This window comes from Pseudophryne corroboree, chromosome 1, assembly GCF_028390025.1.
Source record: "Pseudophryne corroboree isolate aPseCor3 chromosome 1, aPseCor3.hap2, whole genome shotgun sequence".
Classification (NCBI taxonomy): Eukaryota; Metazoa; Chordata; class Amphibia; order Anura; family Myobatrachidae; genus Pseudophryne; species Pseudophryne corroboree.
The window spans coordinates 1,125,607,212-1,125,627,460 of record NC_086444.1 but is presented as its reverse complement, the minus strand read 5'-3'; the positions used below and the strand labels follow the sequence as shown (position 1 = coordinate 1,125,627,460).

Sequence of the window (20,249 nt, the reverse complement as noted above, 5' to 3'; positions counted from 1 at the left end):
GCTGGGGCAGTGGCCTCCGGGAACCCCGCTGGGGCAGTGGCCTCCGGGAACCCCGCTGGGGCAGTGGCCTCCGGGAACCCCGCTGGGGCCAGCACCTCGGATTCTTTTACTGGGACCGGGCCGTTGGCCTCCCTGACTGGGATCGGGCCATCGGCCTCCCTCTCTGAGTCGATAATTATCGAAAGTTCTCCCGGGACTATGACTTCCGGGACTTTTGCTGAAGCAATAACGTTCAGATCCTCCACTAATGCTATGCTTCTTAAGTTCTTTCCTGGGGAAGCGACTTCTAGACCCTTCTTTGGGGCTGCGTCTCTCGAGACCCCACTTGGGGATATTACTTCAAAGATCCCTTCTGGGGTTTTGCTTCTCGAGTTCCCCTCAAGAACTATGGTTTTAGAGACCCTTTCTAGGGTTGCGCTTTTCAAGTCCCTACCTGGGGTAACAGCTTCTGAGACCCCTTCTGGTATGGACACCTGAACTATAATATTTGATGTCCCTCTATAAGCTAGGGCATCGGGTACCGCTCCAGCGCTCTGGGCATCGGGTACCGCTCCAGCGCTCTGGGCATCGGGTACCGCTCCAGCGCTCTGGGCATCGGGTACCGCACCAAGAACCCGGGCTACGGGCACCGCACCAAGAACCCGGGCTACGGGCACCACTCCAGGACCCTGGGCTACGGGCACCACTCCAGGACCCTGGGCTACGGGCACCACTCCAGGACCCTGGGCTACGGGCACCACTCCAGGACCCTGGGCTACGGGCACCACTCCAGGACCCTGGGCATCGGGCACCACTCCAGGGACTTGCAACTCCGCTTCCACAGGAACCTCAAGAGAGAGAAACATTCTCTTTTGATTCCTGAATCTATAATGGGGCTCCCCTGCCCAAGGACCCCAATTATAGGACAGAGAGCCTTTTTGTGTGGGTTGTGTGACAAGTACCTCTGCCACAGTAGAGACAGGAGTAGGTCTTGTATTATGACTCAACTTGGCCAGAGGGCAAGACTCGTCACCACACTTTGGCTTGCGCAACTCACAGGTCTGCAGATAATGGCCTAAACCCCCACAATATAGGCATAAGTTTAAGTTTCTGCGACGCAGACGCTCCTCTTCTGAGAGCCTGGGCCGCAGAAAACTTTTAAACCTTTTCTCTTCAATTAAACCAGAGGATTCTCTTGTCACCATACTGTGAACAAGAGTCTCTTTAGAGATAGATGTACTCTCAACGACTTCTGGCAAAATGAGCAAGATTTTAGTCAGAAGGTTTTGCAGTTGCTTTAGGGATTGCTGCAAAACTTCTAGTCGCTCTGGTCTCAAAGCACTGAATACAGAGTTCAGGGCTGCGAGAGATGCCTGCAGGGCTTGCATAGTAGACATAGGAGGATTTAAAACTAGACAAGACAAGGCAAGGCAAGGCAAGGCAAGGTAAGGTAAGGCAAGGCAAGGCAAGGCAAGGCAAGACTAAATTTTGCTAAACAAAACAAGACTTTTTTTTTTTTTTTATTCAAACACCGGACTGGATTCTAAACACCGGACTGGATTCTAAACACCGGACTGGATTCTAAACACCGGACTGGATTCTAAACACTGGACTGGATTCTAAACACTGAATTCTAGACAGGACTGGATTCTAAACACCGGATTGGATTCTGCACACTGAATTCTAGACAAGACTGGATTCTAGACTAGACACTGGACTGGGCCAAAAAAGAAAAAAAAAATTATTTCTTTTTTGTGGTATGGCTGGTGATAATGTTAGGTTCCTGGTGCTCAGAACAAGGGAGATGTTCATGAAGTGAGTCCAGAGCACCAGGACGTAACGCTGGGAAAGGGGAATGGAAAGGGAATAGCCCCTGGCGCCCTAACTCTGTTGTCTCACCCGTGCTATCGGAAATCCCTTGCGAGACTATGGTTTCTTGAGCCCTTGGCAGCCACGTTTGAAGGGCGGATTATGTCTGCCCAACTCCGGTGCCCCCCGGTCTTAATGAGAGACAAAGGGAAATCCGAGGCAGAATGATAACAAGAGGACCTCTAACTAAGCAAACAGGCCAGGGGCTACAAGCTAACTAAAAACCTAAAGTATGTGCGGAGAAACCGCCAAAGGAAAAGAACAACAAAGGAAATGCTGATCACACGCCGACACAATACCTTTGTGTACCGGCGGTGACAGCATAAGCAGAACCCTCTGCAAAACACCAGGGACAGAAACAATAATGGAATACAGCGGCCTAGGCCAACGGACGCGGGAAAGCCGCTACTCACGGAACCGGTACGAATACTGGCAAACAGACAGGAACTTCTAATGCTGCCGACACCGACTCTCAGAACTGGAGGACAGGCAGAATCCCAAACGACAGACCGGTGGACACCAGGAAGCCAGAAGACTTGACCAGGGACAGGCAAAGCCACTGGAACTCAGGGCAGGAACGCCTCACAGCAGGACACGGGATCAGACACAGGAATCGACACAGGGACTGACACAGGAATCAACACAGGGACTGACAGGAACCAGCTCACACTTCAAGCAGACTGCAAACCAAGGAATATCACCAGCATCTGTGAATTGCAGTCAGCCAGCATATAACAGAGAGGCCTAATTAATAATCCCATGCAGCTGCCCTGTTGCATGATTCCAACTGACAAGATGCAATTAGCAGCCAGGTGAGGCTGAACACATGGGAACAAGCTGCAATTACACAGACTCACCAGCGGCAGCAGACAAGAGTATTCTAAAACAGAGCAATAGGAAATCCTGGCATGCAAGACAACTTTATAAACATAAAATAGAAATGAACCGCTACCTGTGGTTCATAACAATGCCTACTGTTCCTGGGGATGGTTCTGGACACAGAACAGAAAAAAGTGTTTCTCCCGCAGGAGAAAGCCAAGGAGCTGTCATCTCTAGTCAGAGACCTCCTGAAACCAAAACAGGTATCGGTGCATCACTGCACACGAGTCCTGGGAAAAATGGTAGCTTCTTACGAAGCAAAATTCTATTCGGCAGGTTCCATGCAAGAACCTTTCAGTGGGACCTCTTGGACAAGTGGTCGGGATCGCATCTTCAGATGCATCGGCTGATAACCCTGTCTCCAAGGACCAGGGTATCTCTACTGTGGTGGCTGCAGAGTGCTCATCTTCAAGAGGGCCGCAGATTCGGCATACAGGACTGGGTCCTGGTAACCACGGATGCCAGCCTTCGAGGCTGGGGGGGCAGTCACACAGGGAAGAAATTTCCAAGGACTTTGGTCAAGTCAGGAGTCGTCCCTACACATAAATATTTTGGAACTGAGGGCCATTTACAATGCCCTAAGTCTGGCAAGGCCTCTGCTTCAAAACCAGCCGGTACTGATCCAATCAGACAACATCACGGCAGTCGCCCATGTAAACAGACAGGGCGGCACAAGAAGCAAGATGGCGATGGCAGAAGCCACAAGGATTCTCCGATGGGCGGAAAATCACGTCTTAGCACTGTCAGCAGTGTTCATTCCGGGAGTGGACAACTGGGAAGCAGACTTCCTCAGCAGACACGACCTACACCCGGGAGAGTGGGGACTTCATCCAGAAGTCTTCCAACTGTTGGTAAACCGTTGGGAAAGGCCACAGGTGGACATGATGGCGTCCCGCCTAAACAAAAAACTAGATATTGCGCCAGGTCAAGGGACCCTCAGGCGATAGCTGTGGACGTTCTAGTGACACCGTGGGTGTACCAGTCGGTTTATGTATTCCCTCCTCTGCCTCTCATACCAAAGGTACTGAGAATAATAAGAAAACGAGGAGTAAGAACGATACTCGTGGTTCCGGATGGGCCAAGAAGAGCTTGGTACCCAGAACTTCAAGAAATTATATCAGAGGACCCATGGCCTCTACCGCTCAGACAGGATCTGCTACAGCAGGGGCCCTGTCTGTTCCAAGACTTACCGTGGCTGCGTTTGACGGCATAGCGGTTGAATTCCGGATCCTAAAGGAAAAGGGCATTCCGGAAGAAGTCATTCCTACGCTGATAAAAGCCAGGAAAGAAGTAACCGCAAACCATTATCACCGTATTTGGCGAAAATATGTTGCGTGGTGTGAGGCCAGGAAGACCCCAACAGAGGAATTTCAGCTGGGTCGTTTTCTGCACTTCCTACAGTCAGGGGTGACTATGGGCCTAAAATTGGGTTCCATTAAGGTCCAGATTTCGGCTCTGTCGATTTTCTTCCAGAAAGAACTGGCTTCACTGCCTGGAGTTCAGACATTTGTAAAGGGAGTGCTACATATTCAGCCCCCTTTTGTGCCTCCTGTGGCACCTTGGGATCTCAACGTGGTGTTGAGTTTCTTAAAATCACATTGGTTTGAGCCACTTAAAACTGTGGATTTGAAATATCTCACGTGGAAAGTGGTCATGTTATTGGCCTTGGCTTCGGCCAGGCGTGTGTCAGAATTGGCGGCTTTGTCATGTAAAAGCCCTTATCTGATTTTCCATATGGATAGGGCAGAATTGAGGACTCGTCCCCAGTTTCTCCCTAAGGTGGTATCAGCTTTTCACTTGAACCAACCTATTGTAGTGCCTGCGGCTACTAGGGACTTGGAAGATTCCAAGTTACTGGACGTAGTCAGGGCCTTAAAAATTTATATTTCCAGGACGGCTGGAGTCAGGAAAACTGACTCGCTTTTTATCCTGTAGGCACCCAACAAAATAGGTGCTCCTGCTTCTAAGCAGACTATTGCTCGCTGAATTTGTAGCACAATTCAGCTGGAGCATTCTGCGGCTGGATTGCCGCATCCTAAATCAGTAAAAGCCCATTCCACGAGGAAAGTGGGCTCATCTTGGGCGGCTGCCCGAGGGGTCTCGGCTTTACAATTTTGCCGAGCTGCAACTTGGTCAGGGGCAAACACGTTTGCTAAATTCTACAAAATTGATATCCTGGCTGAGGAGGACCTTGAGTTCTCTCATTCGGTGCTGCAGAGTCATCCGCACTCTCCCGCCCGTTTGGGAGCTTTGATATAATCCCCATGGTCCTTACGGAGTTCCCAGCATCCACTAGGACGTCAGAGAAAATAAGATTTTACTCACCGGTAAAGCTATTTCTCGTAGTCCGTAGTGGATGCTGGGCGCCCATCCCAAGTGCGGATTGTCTGCAATACTTGTATGTAGTTATTGCCTAACTAAGTGTTATTGTTGAGCCATCTGTTGAGAGGCTCAGTTATATTTCATACTGTTAACTGGGTATAGTATCACAAGTTATACGGTGTGATTGGTGTGGCTGGTATGAGTCTTACCCGGGATTCAAAATCCTTCCTTATTGTGTCAGCTCTTCCGGGCACAGTATCCTAACTGAGGTCTGGAGGAGGGTCATAGTGGGAGGAGCCAGTGCACACCAGATAGTACCTAATCATTCTTTTAGAGTGCCCAGTCTCCTGCGGAGCCCGTCTATTCCCCATGGTCCTTACGGAGTTCCCAGCATCCACTACGGACTACGAGAAATAGATTTACCGGTGAGTAAAATCTTATTTTTAGATACATCTTTTGCATCTAATATAGATCTGGAGCAAGTGCTCACGGATAATGACAATGGTATTCAAGCTACTGTATGCATATGGGCAAATATATACACATTTTCACGTAGAGCATTATAGTGTTTGTGTCCATGCCGTAGAGCAGGGGTGGACAGACTCGCCCATGTGCAGTCTCCTTGCGGCCAAACGGGACCTTGTGTGGCCGTAGGCTTAGTGATATCCGCATTCACGCAGTCTGGTATAATTGCTCCCTACTTCAGCAATTTGTAAGTGTGTATTAGTATTCCCAAAGGCTCAGCAACCCAGACATCCAAGCAGCATTGCTGGGTGCCTACTGTTTCTGCAATTAATAACAATGTGTAGCATATTCAGTCTCTTCAAAAGGATTGGGTTCTGGGAGCATTATATGATTTGAACTAAATGAAGGAAGGCTTTATTTTCAAAACGCTACAATGCTTAATTAGAAAAGAATGTTAAGAAGGAAATATTACACAGTACATACAGGCAAACAATCAAATTAAAAACAGAACAAAACAAACTTAACAATTAACACGCAGCCGAGGGGAAAGGTAAATAAATTGGGTTTACTTACAGTAGCCACCTGGACATATGGTCAGATTATTGAGAATGACACACACTGGTCAATGTCGGGAGATTTTCAAGTTAACCGACAGATCGGGTGATCGTAGGTGCGGGTGTGGATCATTAGATTGACAGTGTCTAGGTCGACCAATATAGGTCGACAGTCACTAGGTTGACTGGGTTTCTAGGTCGACATGAGTTTTTTTGTTTTATTTTTTGGTGTCATTTTCTTCGTAGAGTGACCAGGAACCCCAATTAGTGCACCGTGTCCCCTCACATGGCTCGCCATGCTTCGGGCAAGGTGCCACGCTTCGCTCGGCACAGATTACTGTTCCAATCGTAGTCCACGTGGACCGTTATGTATGAAAAGGTTCTAAAAAATAAAATAAAAAATTGAAAAACTCATGTCGACCTAGTGACTGTTGACCTAAACATCATCGACCTAGACAGGGTCGATCTTCAGACCGGATCCCGTAGGTGCATATTTGGGGACAAGATTTCTCTGATTTACTGGTGAAACGCAGAGACTCTCATTCATACACACTATACAATAAATCAGGCCAATCACCCAATTATTGGCAAAACGGACCAATAATTGTATAGTGTGTACATTCAAGTGCAGTTAAAGGCTGTAGATCAGGAGTCTTCAACCTGTAGCCCTCCAGCTGCTGTTGAACTACACATCTCAGCATGACCTGCCTCAGTTTTAGCATGCCTGAATAGCAAAACTGTGGCAGGGCATGCTGGGATGTGTAGTTGAACTGCAGCTGGAGGGCCTCCGGTTGAAGACCCATGCTGTAGATGCATCTAGGTGTGGAACATGCACTCTTGCGCATGGACACAACGGACATCCTTATTTCCGGTTACACATCTTCCATTTGCAGCCCCCACTGTGCTTGGGACTGTGCATTGCAGTATAATACGGAGATGCAGACGATATACACACCCGCTCTGACATTATTCTGATTGTGAGTTACACAGATCTGGAAACAAGCACAGGTGTGCAGACACATAAATGCTTATGTACGAGTACATATGGACAAGTTTTACAGTCATCTATAGTTTTACAGTTGTCTACTCCCGGAATGAAGATTGCTGACAGCGCCAGTGCGTGTTTTTCTGCCCAGAGGGTGATTCTTGTTACCTCTGACATTGCAGCTCTGCTCTTCATTCCGCCCTGTCGGTTTATTTAAGCCACCGTCGTTACATTGTCTGACTGCACTTGAATGGCCCGATTTCTTAGAAGATGGGCCGCTTGGAGAAGACCGTTGTAGACGGCTCTTAGTTCCAGAATGTTTATCGGCAGGCCGACTTCCAGACTTGACCACCTTCCTTGGAAGGTTTCCCCTTGGGTGACTGCGCCCCAGCCCCGGAGACTTGCATCCGTGGTCAGAAGGATCCAGTCCTGAATCCCGAACCTGCGGCCCTCCAGAAGATGAGGTAATTGTAGCCACCAGAGGAGTGAAATCCTGGCCTTTGGCGACAGTTGCATTCTCTGGTGCATGTGTAGATGAGATCCCGACCACTTGTCCAGGAGATCCAGCTGGAAGGACCAAGGATGAAACCTCCCGTACTGCAGAGCCTTGTAGGAGGCCACCATCTTCCCCAGAAGGCAAATGCACTGATGAAGACACACCCGGGCTGGCTTCAGGACATCCCAGACCATTGTTTGCATCACCAATGCTTTTTCCTCTGGAAGAAACACCCTCTGCACTTCCGTGTCGAGTATCATTCCCAGAAAGGACAACCTCCTGGTTGGTTCCAAATGTGATTTTGGAAGATTCAGGATCCAACAGTGTTCTCTGAGCAGATGGGTCATGAGAACAATGGACTGTAACAGCTTCTCCTTGGATTATGTTCACCCCCTGTCTGTGGAGGAGAACCATCATCTCTGCCATCATCTTGGTGAATACCTTCAGTGCTGTGGAGAGGCCGAATGGCAGGGCCTGGAATTGGAAATGACAGTCCAACAGTGCGAATCGGAGATAAGCTTGATGCGGCAGCCAAATCGGAATGTGGAGGTACGCATCCTTGATATCCAGGGATACCAGGAATTCCCCCTCTTCCAAACCTGATATCACCGCCCTTAGAGACTCCATTTTGAACTTGAACTCCCTCAGGAAGGGGTTTAGCAATTTTAAGTTCAGAATGGGTCTGACCGAACCATCCGGTTTCAGTACCAGGAAAAGGTTTGAATGCAAACTTTGTTTTGCATATGGGGTGGGACTGGTACAATAATCTGTGCCTCCACCAACTTCTGGATGGCTTCCTGTAGGATAGCCCTGTCTGCCAGCAAAGCTGGCAAGCCTGATTTGAAGAATCGGTGAGGAGGGAGATCTTGAAATTCCAGCCTGTACCCCTGGGACACAATATCTTGCACCCAGGGATCCAGGCCGAACGACACCCAGACGTGACTGAATGCCCGAGTCTGGCCCTCACCGGCCCCCCTTCCAGGCTGTGCGGTCTACCGTCATGCTGAGGACTTTGGCGTGCCTGAAGCAGATTTCTGTTCCTGGGAACCCACAGCAGTAGGTTTCTTGGATTTTGTCCGACCTCCCCTAAAAAGGTGTTGGACGGTATGGCCTTTCTTGGCTTGGCAGTCCAAAAGGACTGTGATGCAGCTGAATTAAAGGGTTTCTTCACGGCAGGTGCAGCTGAGGGAAGAAAAAGAGACTTACCTGCTGTAGCCGTGGAAATCCACGCATCCAACGCTTCCCCAAAAACAGCCTGACCTGTGTAAGGTAGGGTCTCCATACCTTTCCTGGAATCCGCGTCGGCAGACCACTAGCGTAGCTAAAGTCCCCTACGAGCGGAGACAGACATGGAAGATATCCCTGCAGCCATGGAACCCAGGTCTTTCATGGATTCCACCATAAATCCTGCAGAATCCTGAATGTTACGTAAAAACAATTCAACATCACTTTGATCAATTGTATCCAAATCCTCAAGTAACGTGCCTGACCACTTTACTATAGCTTTGGAAATCCATACACTGGCAATAGTGGCACGTAGTATTGCCCCTGAAGTTGTGTATATGGATTTGAGCGTAGTATCAATTTTGCGATCAGCTGGCTCTTTTAAAGCGGTAGATCCTGGAACAGGTAAATACACCTTTTTTGAGAGTCTGGATACAGGTTTTCTCATTTTTTCCTATCCTCCTCAGGGATGGGGAAAGCCACCAGAACCCTTCTAGGCATCTGGAATTTTTTTCTCTGGGTTTTCCCATGCTTTCTCAAATATAGCATTTAATTCTTTGGACGCTGGGAAGGTCAGTAAGGTTTTCTTATTGTCAGTAAAGTAAGCCTCCTCAACCTGCTCAGGTGTTGTATCAGTAATATTCAACACATCTCTAATAGCCTCTATCATCAACTGCACCCCTTTTTCAAGAGATGCTGTCCCCCGCAACACATCCCCATCACCGTCTGCCATGTCAGAATCGGTATCCGTGTCATCTTGCATAATCTGTGCAAGAGCACATTTGTGGGAACATACAGTGGGGGGCCCTGAGGTAACAGAACCGGACCAGACTGCCATAGAGTTCTGTAAAACCTGAGTTGCAGATTCATTCTGTGCAACCCTAGTAGAAATCTAAGCAGCGATCCTGGGACCCTGACAGGCTTGGAGGTCAGTGTAGGGTGTAAGCGCTGGCTCAGGGCGCCCCTCACAGAGCCGCACTATGTACCACTGCGCTCCATGTTGCCACCATCTTCACACCGGCTCCCCGCTTGCAAGGGGGGCCGGTGACTAACCTTACTGATCTTCTGGCTCCGTAAGGGGGTGGTGGCATGCTGCCGGGGTGAGCGATCCCCTGTGGCGGGGAACGTTCGAGCCCCTCAGGAGCTCAATGCCCTGTCAGCGGAGATAGTGGCTCAGACCCCGCAGGGCGAACACTGCTCCCCCCCTTAGTAACAAGAAGCAGGGAGGCTGTTGCCAGCAGCCTTCCTGTAAAATAATAAACTCTAAAAAATAACTTTACTAGAGAAACTCTGGAGAGCTCCTCTATCTGTGACCGGCTCCTCCGGGCACATTTTCTAAACTGAGTCTGGTAGGAAGGGCATAGAGGGAGGAGCCAGCCCACACTCTCAAACTCTTAAAGTGCCAATGGCTCCTAGTGGACCCGTCTTTACCCCATGGTACTAATGTGGACCCCAGCATCCTCCAGGACGTAAGAGAAAATATGTTTTTGCATGGTTCCGGTTGCCTTTGCGAAAGTGATTGTGCATTATCCCTGGTACTGGGAAACCTCAGTAAGCAAGCACAGAAGGCTGCTTCTGCACAAGATTGCAAACGAGCTACACACAAGACCAATTATTCAGTGTATATTCTGTACAATACTATAATGTTGCTCTGTAGTATAATTCACACAATGGTCACATTGGTACATTAATTCTTCTTTACTAAATGCTAGCATATTAGTGATAGCAGCTGCAGCAGCTTTGCATCTTACTGCCACAACAGCACCCGTGGTGGAATTACTGTAGGCGACAGACTCTTACTAATCATTACACCAATATTTGCACACAGCCTAAGCAGTGGATTGAGCAATCTATTGTAATGTATCCAGGATTGCTTCTACAATACAAACACAAACCTCTGCAATTATAACAGAATAAAGCGTGCTGTAAGAAAAACACTGAAACAATAATTACCGTGGAATAATAAATAATGAGCGAGAATAATGTCAGACATAAAACAAATACCTTCATAAGAAACATCAGTCTCAAAGTGTGAATGTCTGAACCCTTTCCAAGGCTTGCTTAGAGCTATGAGACACGCCTAATGAGAACATGTTTAAATAACTTACAAAGGGGAAGAATTGTGAATAAAATGTGTTTGCTGGCGTGTGATTGGGCAGAGCTATCTGGCTGCAACAGAAATGTAGTCCGTGCCAATGTGATTCCACTGTAGACTCTCAGAATGCTATTTAGCCTGGAGGGGCACAAAAAGAAGCCATAGAGCGAGATACTGTATGCAAACAAGGGCTTATGTCCTGATGTGGAAATCCCTTTTTCAGGTAAGTGCAAACTACCTTTAGATGACATTGCCCCCCAACTAAGGGCAAACTAACTTTGGATGATATTGCCTTGCGGTGCGGATACACAAGCTGAACACAAGCCTGCGGAGAATATCTTTCCTGATTTGCACTGCGCATGCACCAGACCGGAGCACACACAAATATGGGCATTGCAGAGCAGAAGACCTTTTTGGTGAATCCCCGCTAGAGACTAGAAAAACTGTAAACTGGGCTGTTATGGGCGTTATCACATAGGTAAAGTTCAGAGAGGGGTTGCCAATGGAATTGCAGATACTCAGAACTGTGCAAATTTGCTTTTAGATACATCTTTTGCATCTAATATAGATCTGGAGCAAGTGCTCACGGAAAATGACAATGGTATTCAAGCTACTGTATGCATATGGGCAAATATATACACATTTTCACGTAGAGCATTATAGTGTTTGTGTCCATGCCGTAGAGCAGGGGTGGACAGACTCGGCCACGTGCAGTCTCCTTGCGGCCAAACGGGACCTTGTGTGGCCGTAGGCTTAGTGATATCCGCATTCACGCAGTCTGGTATAATTGCTCCCTACTTCAGCAATTTGTAAGTGTGTATTAGTATTCCCAAAGGCTCAGCAACCCAGACATCCAAGCAGCATTGCTGGGTGCCTATTGTTTCTGCAATGAATAACAATGTGTAGCATATTCAGTCTCTTCAAAAGGATTGGGTTCTGGGAGCATTATATGATTTGAACTAAATGAAGGAAGGCTTTATTTTCAAAACGCTACAATGCTTAATTAGAAAAGAATGTTAAGAAGGAAATATTACACAGTACATACAGGCAAACAATCAAATTAAAAACAGAACAAAACAAACTTAACAATTAACACGCAGCCGAGGGGAAAGGTAAATAAATTGGGTTTACTTACAGTAGCCACCTGGACATATGGTGAGATTATTGAGAATGATACACACTGGTCAATGTCGGGAGATTTTCAAGTTAACCGACAGATCGGGTGATCGTAGGTGCGGGTGTGGATCATTAGATTGACAGTGTCTAGGTCGACCACTATAGGTCGACAGTCACTAGGTTGACAGGGTTTCTAGGTCGACATGAGTTTTTTTGTTTTATTTTTTGGTGTCATTTTCTTCGTAGAGTGACCAGGAACCCCAATTAGTGCACCGTGTCCCCTCGCATGGCTCGCCATGCTTCGGGCAAGGTGCCACGCTTCGCTCGGCACAGATTACCGTTCCAATCGTAGTCCACGTGGACCGTTATGTATGAAAAAGTTCTAAAAAATAAAAAAAATTGAAAAACTCATGTCGACCTGTCGACCTAACACATGTCGACCTAGTGACTGTTGACCTAAACATCATCGACCTAGACAGGGTCGATTTTCAGACCAGATCCCGTAGGTGCATGTTTGAGGAAAAGATTTCTCTGATTTACTGGTGAAACGCAGAGATTCTCATTCATACACACTATACAATAAATCAGGCCAATCACCCAATTATTGGCAAAACGGACCAATAATTGTATAGTGTGTACATTCGAGTGCAGTTAAAGGCTGTAGATCAGGAGTCTTCAACCTGCAGCCCTCCAGCTGCTGTTGAACTACACATCTCAGCGTGACCTGCCTCAGTTTTAGCATGCCTGAATAGCAAAACTGTGGCAGGGCATACTGGGATGTGTAGTTCAACTGCAGCTGGAGGGCCTCCGGTTGAAGACCCATGCTGTAGATGCATCTAGGTGTGGAACATGCACTCTTGCGCATGGACACAACGGACATCCGTATTTCCGGTTACACATCTTCCATTTGCAGCCCCCACTGTGCTTGGGACTGTGCATTGCAGTATAATAAGGAGATGCAGACGATATACACACCCGCTCTGACATTATTCTGATTGTGAGTTACACAGATCTGGAAAGAAGCACAGGTGTGGAGAGAAAGGTGTGCAGACACATATATGCTTATGTACGAGTATATATGGACAAGTTTTACAGTCATCTATAAATCAGGCCAATTGATGGATTTTTAAAGTGCCACAATTTTCTAAATTTATCAAAGAGCATACTGTTTGTACACGGTCTACAAGGAGAAAAGGACTACTGCATTAATGCCACCACTGTTTTGATGAACACTGCCCAACTTTAAGAATGGAGCAGCATACAGTAGATTATACTGTATGTAATGATCCATGTACAATGACCAAGACAGAGAAGTCACATATAAGGAAATACAGTAAAATGTTTTTCTGCTGTGAACCAACGCAAGGTGCGGAGAGCAGTGACAGATGGGCTGCCCCAGGGAGAGCTATACAGTTATTCAGTGCATATTTATTTAGGTCAAATGCACTGAGAATTGTATTTTTATATTTTCAAGGGAGTCTCTTCTCCTTTCCAAAAGCCTTCTAGTAATACTTCTAAGTATCTTTCATCTAGCAGACATTGGCCATTTCCTCTAATAACGCCAGATGTCTTGTGCAATAGTTACGTCCATGCTCTAGTGTTATTGCAGAGCATGTACACAGAACTGTACTTGATTGCCCAATCAGACAGTCAAAGTAAGCAGTACAGGGCAAAAGAAAGTGTGCAACATATGAACAAGACAATATCCCTTAACATACATGTGCACATCATGAATGGGGTTTTATGAATGTTTAGTTTCTCTCTATTGAAAACAGTGTTTACCAAACTTGGTCCATCTGGTGCCATAACAGTGCGTGTTTCCAAGGTATCCCCAGTAATAATTACTACAAGCTGTAGCTTTGTTGTGTTGGCCAATTAACACACCTGTGCTCCAGATAGATAATCTGGAAAACATGCACTGTTAATGTTCCACGTGGACCGGGATTTCACAACACTGCTATAGAGGCATTACATGGGGATGCAGTTAGCATGCTGGTGGTCATGTGACCACTGGCAGAACACCGAACACTGACATTCCGAAGGTAAGGATCTGGGTCACAGTTAGGGTTAGGACTGGGTGTTGAAGTTGTGCTTTCTGCTTTCCATATTCACAGAGGGAAAAAAGATAATTTGTTTGATTCAGCAAATAATCAGTAACTGCTTTATGTTACAGTTCTTGCTGTAACATAAAATGTGACAAAGAGATACTGTCTAGGAAGAACAAATACTGACTAGGAGTAAAGTAGGGCAAACACATGAACGGTGGAACTGCTGACCGACCTACCTGATGATAATAATTGAGCACAAACGATAATGTTCATACACACTACTAAACAATCATTGTTCCTATCTGAACTATATGCCTGTCCAGAGGATCGTGAGCTACCAGTCCTATTCATGCATACACTGTAGGATCATTTGGACACAATGTACACCGGCAACCAAATACCTTTCAGTTAAACCACATCTGCCATGCAGCACGGCTGATGTGATATATTGGTACTGTACGGCACTGATAGATGAATTGGGTGTATACTCTTAAAGATGGTCGCTATGAAATATTGTTGATCGACAATCTGTCGACTAGTGTGTATCCAGCAGTAGAAAACGTCAATTATTACCAGGTTAAGAATCAGCAGCAGGCAGATGTATAATTCTGTGATTGGCTGTAGTGACTGTCAATCACTCTTTATGATCAGTAAACAGGCAGCTTTCACTTGAAATCCCCACAGGCAACATTCACTTATGCAATACCTGTGTTAAGTTTAGATTGGGGCCATGTACCACCAGCATCACAGCATATGTAGGACTCGTGAGTCTGGTTATAAAAAGCAGTTTTCCTTCACTTTCCCAGGGAGGACAAATGAAGCGAAGAGGCTGGGAGGGAGCTGCATTACAGGAGAGTGCTGGGGGATTGGAGAATGGAGAGTGGGCACCTAGCGCAGGAAATAAGAAACCAGGACTGGAAGCCTCTGCAGATCAGCAATGCATTTTTTCCGCTGTCCCATAATACAGCTTTTTCCCCAAAATCTCCTGTCAAATGAACGTTTCTAGGCCTCTTTTTCCATGTTTTATATTGGAGGATCAGCATAAAACTGCCCGGCCTGATTCAACTGTCCAATTACCAGACATACAGCAGGTGAGAAATTCAAATAAGGCAATAACAAACCCTTCAGCAGATTCATAGCCTATGCCTGGGGTTCCCAACCATGGTCAAGGTTGTAAGGCTATGAACACAGGTGACAATTAGTGTCTCAGGTATTTAGCCATCTGTGTTTAAGCATAGATATAAAAAAAAACCTGAACTGTAATACCTCTTTCACACCGCCAAAGCCGGGGGACACCCGAGGCCCTGTACACGGATCCAACACAGTGCAACCTGGCTTTGACCCCTTTCACCCCTGCTGGGTGCAGCCACATCAGCGCTCCCGTGCCCTTGGGTGACACTTAGAGATGACATCATCTCCAAGCGCCAGCTTTCCCATAGTGGGAACGGGTCCCGCGTTGGATCGACCAGGGTTACCCGTTCACACTGCACAGCGAACCGGGTTATTTCTCTTGCCCCCCTCTACACTGCACAAAAACCCAGGTTGCTGCGCTTTCACGTGCAATAATCTAGTTATTTTTGGTAGTGTGAAAGGGTATTAGTATGCCTTGAGGACCAAGGATGGGAATCACTGGCCTAGGCAGAGACTGCACAATGCATGCATTTTCCCCTGTAGCATGCTCCAATTAAGCAAACCTAATACTCCTGCAAAGGTCCTAAGATCAGAGTCAGACGAGGCGCCTGTACTCACAGCGTAGGCACATAGTGGAAGTTTATTGTTCACATCTTTGGTTAGTGAAGACAGAGATGATGCGATTTCCAGTGTCACCAGACAATCCTGAGACCTGTGATTAAGTACTGGGAATTTCTTAGTAAATAAGCTGTATAACATGCCCATTAATGCCACTTGTAAGCATACAATTACTTAAAAGTGCTGGAATGGTTAATAACCTGTTTAGTTATAATCAGAAACAGATTTAGGCCTTGCACACACAGATGTTCACACAGGTTTATCTAAAGTCTATTACCGCATTTTGATACTTGTAATCCCATTAAAAAAAAAAAAAAGACAACACAAAGCCATTTTCAGACTAGCACTCGCTTCACATCACCACCAATGTGTTCTGTAGTGATGGGAAACCTTATATTGCATAAGGCAATGGGAGCTCTCAATAAGCAAGCTTACCTGCAATATAACAAAAAATACAAAACGAGGAAGATTGGCCTCGCAGCTGCATTCAGAATGGATTGTAGTGGTGAGAGTCTCATTTTGGGAAGACCAGTTAGGAGACAAATGCAATAATCAATGCGGGAGACAATGAGAGCGCGGATTACAGTTTTAGCAGTGTCTTGTGTAAGGTATGATCGTATTTTGGATATGTTTTTTTGACGCATGTAAAATGATTTTGAGACAGATTGAATGTGGGGAAAAAAGGACTGATCAGAGTCAAGGATGACACCTAGGCAGCGAGCTTGTGGGGTAGGGTTGTCGAGTTTTCAACAGTGATAAAAATATCAGGTTGGTACCTACTATTGGCCGGTGGAAATATAATTAACTCTGTTTTTGAAATATTAAGTTTGAGATGGTAAGATGACATCCAAGATGAAATGGCAGAAAGGTATTCAGTGACACGGCGCAGTACAGATGGTGACAAATCAGCAGAGGATAAGTAGATTTGAGTTACTGAAATACAAAAGAGCTGATTAGTTTACCAAGAGATGAGGTATAGATCGAGAAAAGCAGAGGACCGAAGACTGAGCCTTGTGGTACTCCAACTGAAAGATAGCGAAGAGGAGGTGGATTCAGAGAAGCAAACACTGAAGGAGTGATTAGATAGGTAGGATAGGAACCAATAACAATTTAAAATAACATGAATCACACACTTCCACAGATAGTCAATATTAATGTGCTTACTGGTTTACAGAGGCCAATTTAATTTGATTTTGATTTTATGTAACGTTTATGTATCTATTTAGTCTCTGTGAGCCAGAAAGTACCTGTCCTACTCCGAATTTGTAGCAGTTATTTGTAACACAAATATTCCTTGACCATATCACAATCCAAGCACACAGTAAAACTTGAGTAAGCTAAACTTCTCCATGGGGTAAGATATTATTATGTCCACAGGACTCCCGAAGATTGTTTCCACTTATTAGTGTAAAAAAACTTCTCATCCGCAAGCAGTCTGTTTAGACAACAGCAATTTATTAGAGCGTACTTACTCCTCGGTTAATAGGTCAGCAGTCTGTTAGTAGCATGCTAAGTCCTTGATTATAAAGTAAACAGTTTGTTATGGCGTATTTATTCCTTTATCAGTGTTTAAAACATGGCCATGTACTATACTATATTAAACACAGATTACCACGTCTTCCTCTGTGAATGCTGGTCTACTCACTCCCGGCTCTGGTTGCCAATTCCTTTAGAGGAGCCATATCTGGAGGTCCATATCCAGTTCCACAGCGATGGGCAACAGGTTTAGTACGTGTAATGATCCACTGGTATCACAATAGAAACACGTTTCTCCAACTGTATAATCTCTCGGCGGATTCCTCAGTCTGATTCTGAGTGGATCTTTACACGTACTAAACCTATCAATCAATATAACATTGCAGTATTGCAGATGAGAAAAGTTTTTTTTACACTAATTTGTGGAAACAATCTTCAGGAGTCCTGTGGACATAATAGTATCTTATCCACATAGAGAAGTTTAGCTTACTCAAGTTACTGTATGTGCTTGGATTGTGATATGTCAAGGAATATCTGTGCTACAAATAAAGGTGGGTACACACACTAATAGATATATCTGCAGATCAATTGATCTGCAGATATATCTATAGACGGATCGGGCAGTGTGCGATGCATACACACTGCCCGATCCGTCGGGGATGGACGTCATGAACTGGGCGGGCGTGTACTCCCGCCCGCCCAGTTCAGCTATCAATCACCGCCGGCCGCTGCAGCATGTGTACGGGCAGCCGGCTGGTTGCCCGTACACACACAGCGATGCGACAATAGATCGGTAGATATATTGGCCGTTGGCTGTGCTGCGGGACTGAGTTCACAGACATATCGCCCGTACACACTGGCCGACGGACCCGCGATATATCGGCCGCTCAATAGAACGGCCGATATAACGGCCAGTGTGTACCGACCTTAACTGTGTTACAAATTCGAAATACAACAGGTAATTTTCAGCTCACAGAGACTAGATAGATACCTAAAGGTTACATAAAAATAAAAAAATAAGATTTTAAACCTACCGGTAAATCTTTTTCTCGTAGTCCGTAGAGGATGCTGGGTACTCCGTAAGGACCATGGGGATAGACGGGCTCCGCAGGAGACATGGGCACTTTAAGAAAGACTTTAGGTCTGGGTGTGCACTGGCTCCTCCCTCTATGCCCCTCCTCCAGACCTCAGTTAGAGAAACTGTGCCCAGAGGAGACGGACAGTACGAGGAAAGGATTTGTGTTAATCCAAGGGCAAGATTCGTACCAGCCACACCGTATAACTTGTTATATACTAACCAGTTAACAGTATGAAAACTACATAGCATCAGTCCAAGACCGATGAAAAACTATAACATAACCCTTATGTAAGCAAAACTATATACAAGTCTTGAAGAAGTAGTCCGCACTTTGGGACGGGCGCCCAGCATCCTCTACGGACTAGGAGAAAAAGATTTACCGGTAGGTTTAAAATCTTATTTTCTCTTACGTCCGAGAGGATGCTGGGGACTCCGTAAGGACCATGGGGATTATACCAAAGCTCCCAAACGGGCGGGAGAGTGCGGATGACTCTGCAGCACCGATTGAGCAAACAGGAGGTCCTCCTCAGCCAGGGTATCAAACTTATAGAACTTTGCAAAGGTGTTTGAACCCGACCAAGTAGCAGCTCGGCATAGCTGTAGTGCAGAGACCCCTCGGGCAGGCGCCCAAGACGAGCCCACCTTCCTAGTGGAATGGGCCTTGACCGATTTTGGTAACGGCAATCCAGCCGTAGAATGCGCCTGCTGAATCGTGTTACAGATCCAGCGAGCAATAGTCTACTTTGAAGCAGGGGTGCCAACCTTGTTGGCTGCATAGAGGACAAACAGTGCTTCTGTTTTTCTGACTCTAGCCGTTCTGGCCATGTAAATTTTCAAAGCCCTGACTACATCAAGGGACTCGGAATCCTCCAAGTCTTGCGTAGCCACAGGCACCACAATAGGTTGGTTTATATGAAAAGATGACACCACCTTAGGCAAGAATTGAGGACGGGTCCGAAATTCCGCTCTATCCATATGGAAAACCAGATAGGGGCTTTTATGAGACAAAGCCGCCAATTCCGACACTCGCCTAGCCGAAGCCAAGGCTAATAACATGACCACCTTGCAAGTGAGATATTTGAAGTGGTTCAAACCAGTGCGACTTAAGGAAACTCACCACGTTAAGGTCCCAAGGCACCACCGGAGGTATAAAAGGAGGCTGAATATGCAGCAATCCCTTCTGGGAGAGAAGCCAATTCTTTTTGAAAGAAAATGGATAAGGCCGAAATCTGAACCTTAATTGAGCCTAATTTTAGGCCCAAATTCACTCCAGTCTGTAGGAAGTGAAGGAAACGGCCCAGATGGAATTCTTCCGTAGGAGCATTCCTGACCTCACACCAAGAAACATATTTTCGCCATAAACGGTGATAATGTTTTGCTGTCACGTCCTTCCTAGCCTCTATTAGCGTAGGAATGACCTCATCCGGAATACCTTTTTCCGCTAGGATCCAGCGTTCAACCGCCATGCCGTCAAACGCAGCCGCGGTTAGTCTTGGAACAGACAGGGTCCCTGTTGCAACAGGTCCTGTCTTAGAGGAAGAGGTCACGGATCTTCTGTGAGCATTTCCTGCAGATCCGGATACCAGGTCCTTCGTGGCCAATCTGGAACAATGAGAATTGTTCTCACTCCTCTTTTCCTTATTATTCTCAACACCTTGGGTATGAGAGGAAGAGGAGGAAATACATAGACCGACCGGAACACCCACGGTGTCACTAAGGCGTCTACAGCTACTGCCTGAGGGTCTCCTGACCTGGCGTAATACCTCTGTAGCTTTTTGTTGAGTCGGGACGCCATCATGTCTATCTGGGGCAGTCCCCACTGACTTGCAATCTGTGCGAAGACTACCTGATGAAGTTCCCACTCTCCTGGATGCAGGTCGTGTCTGCTGAGGAAGTCTGCTTCCCAGTTGTCCA

The 20,249-nt window shown here is 46.4% G+C and overlaps 1 protein-coding gene across 1 annotated transcript in view; it reads right to left on the bottom strand.

The window, feature by feature from the left end:
• The window catches only part of LOC134927969 (uncharacterized), a 113,093-nt gene extending 102,251 nt beyond the window's left edge, over positions 1-10,842 (bottom strand). Inside the window, exon 1 of the mRNA XM_063923130.1 lies at positions 10,778-10,842. The gene's annotated coding sequence lies outside the window, so the exon portion shown is untranslated. The remainder of the gene's footprint in view (positions 1-10,777) is intronic.
• Between the last annotated feature and the right edge of the window lie 9,407 nt (positions 10,843-20,249).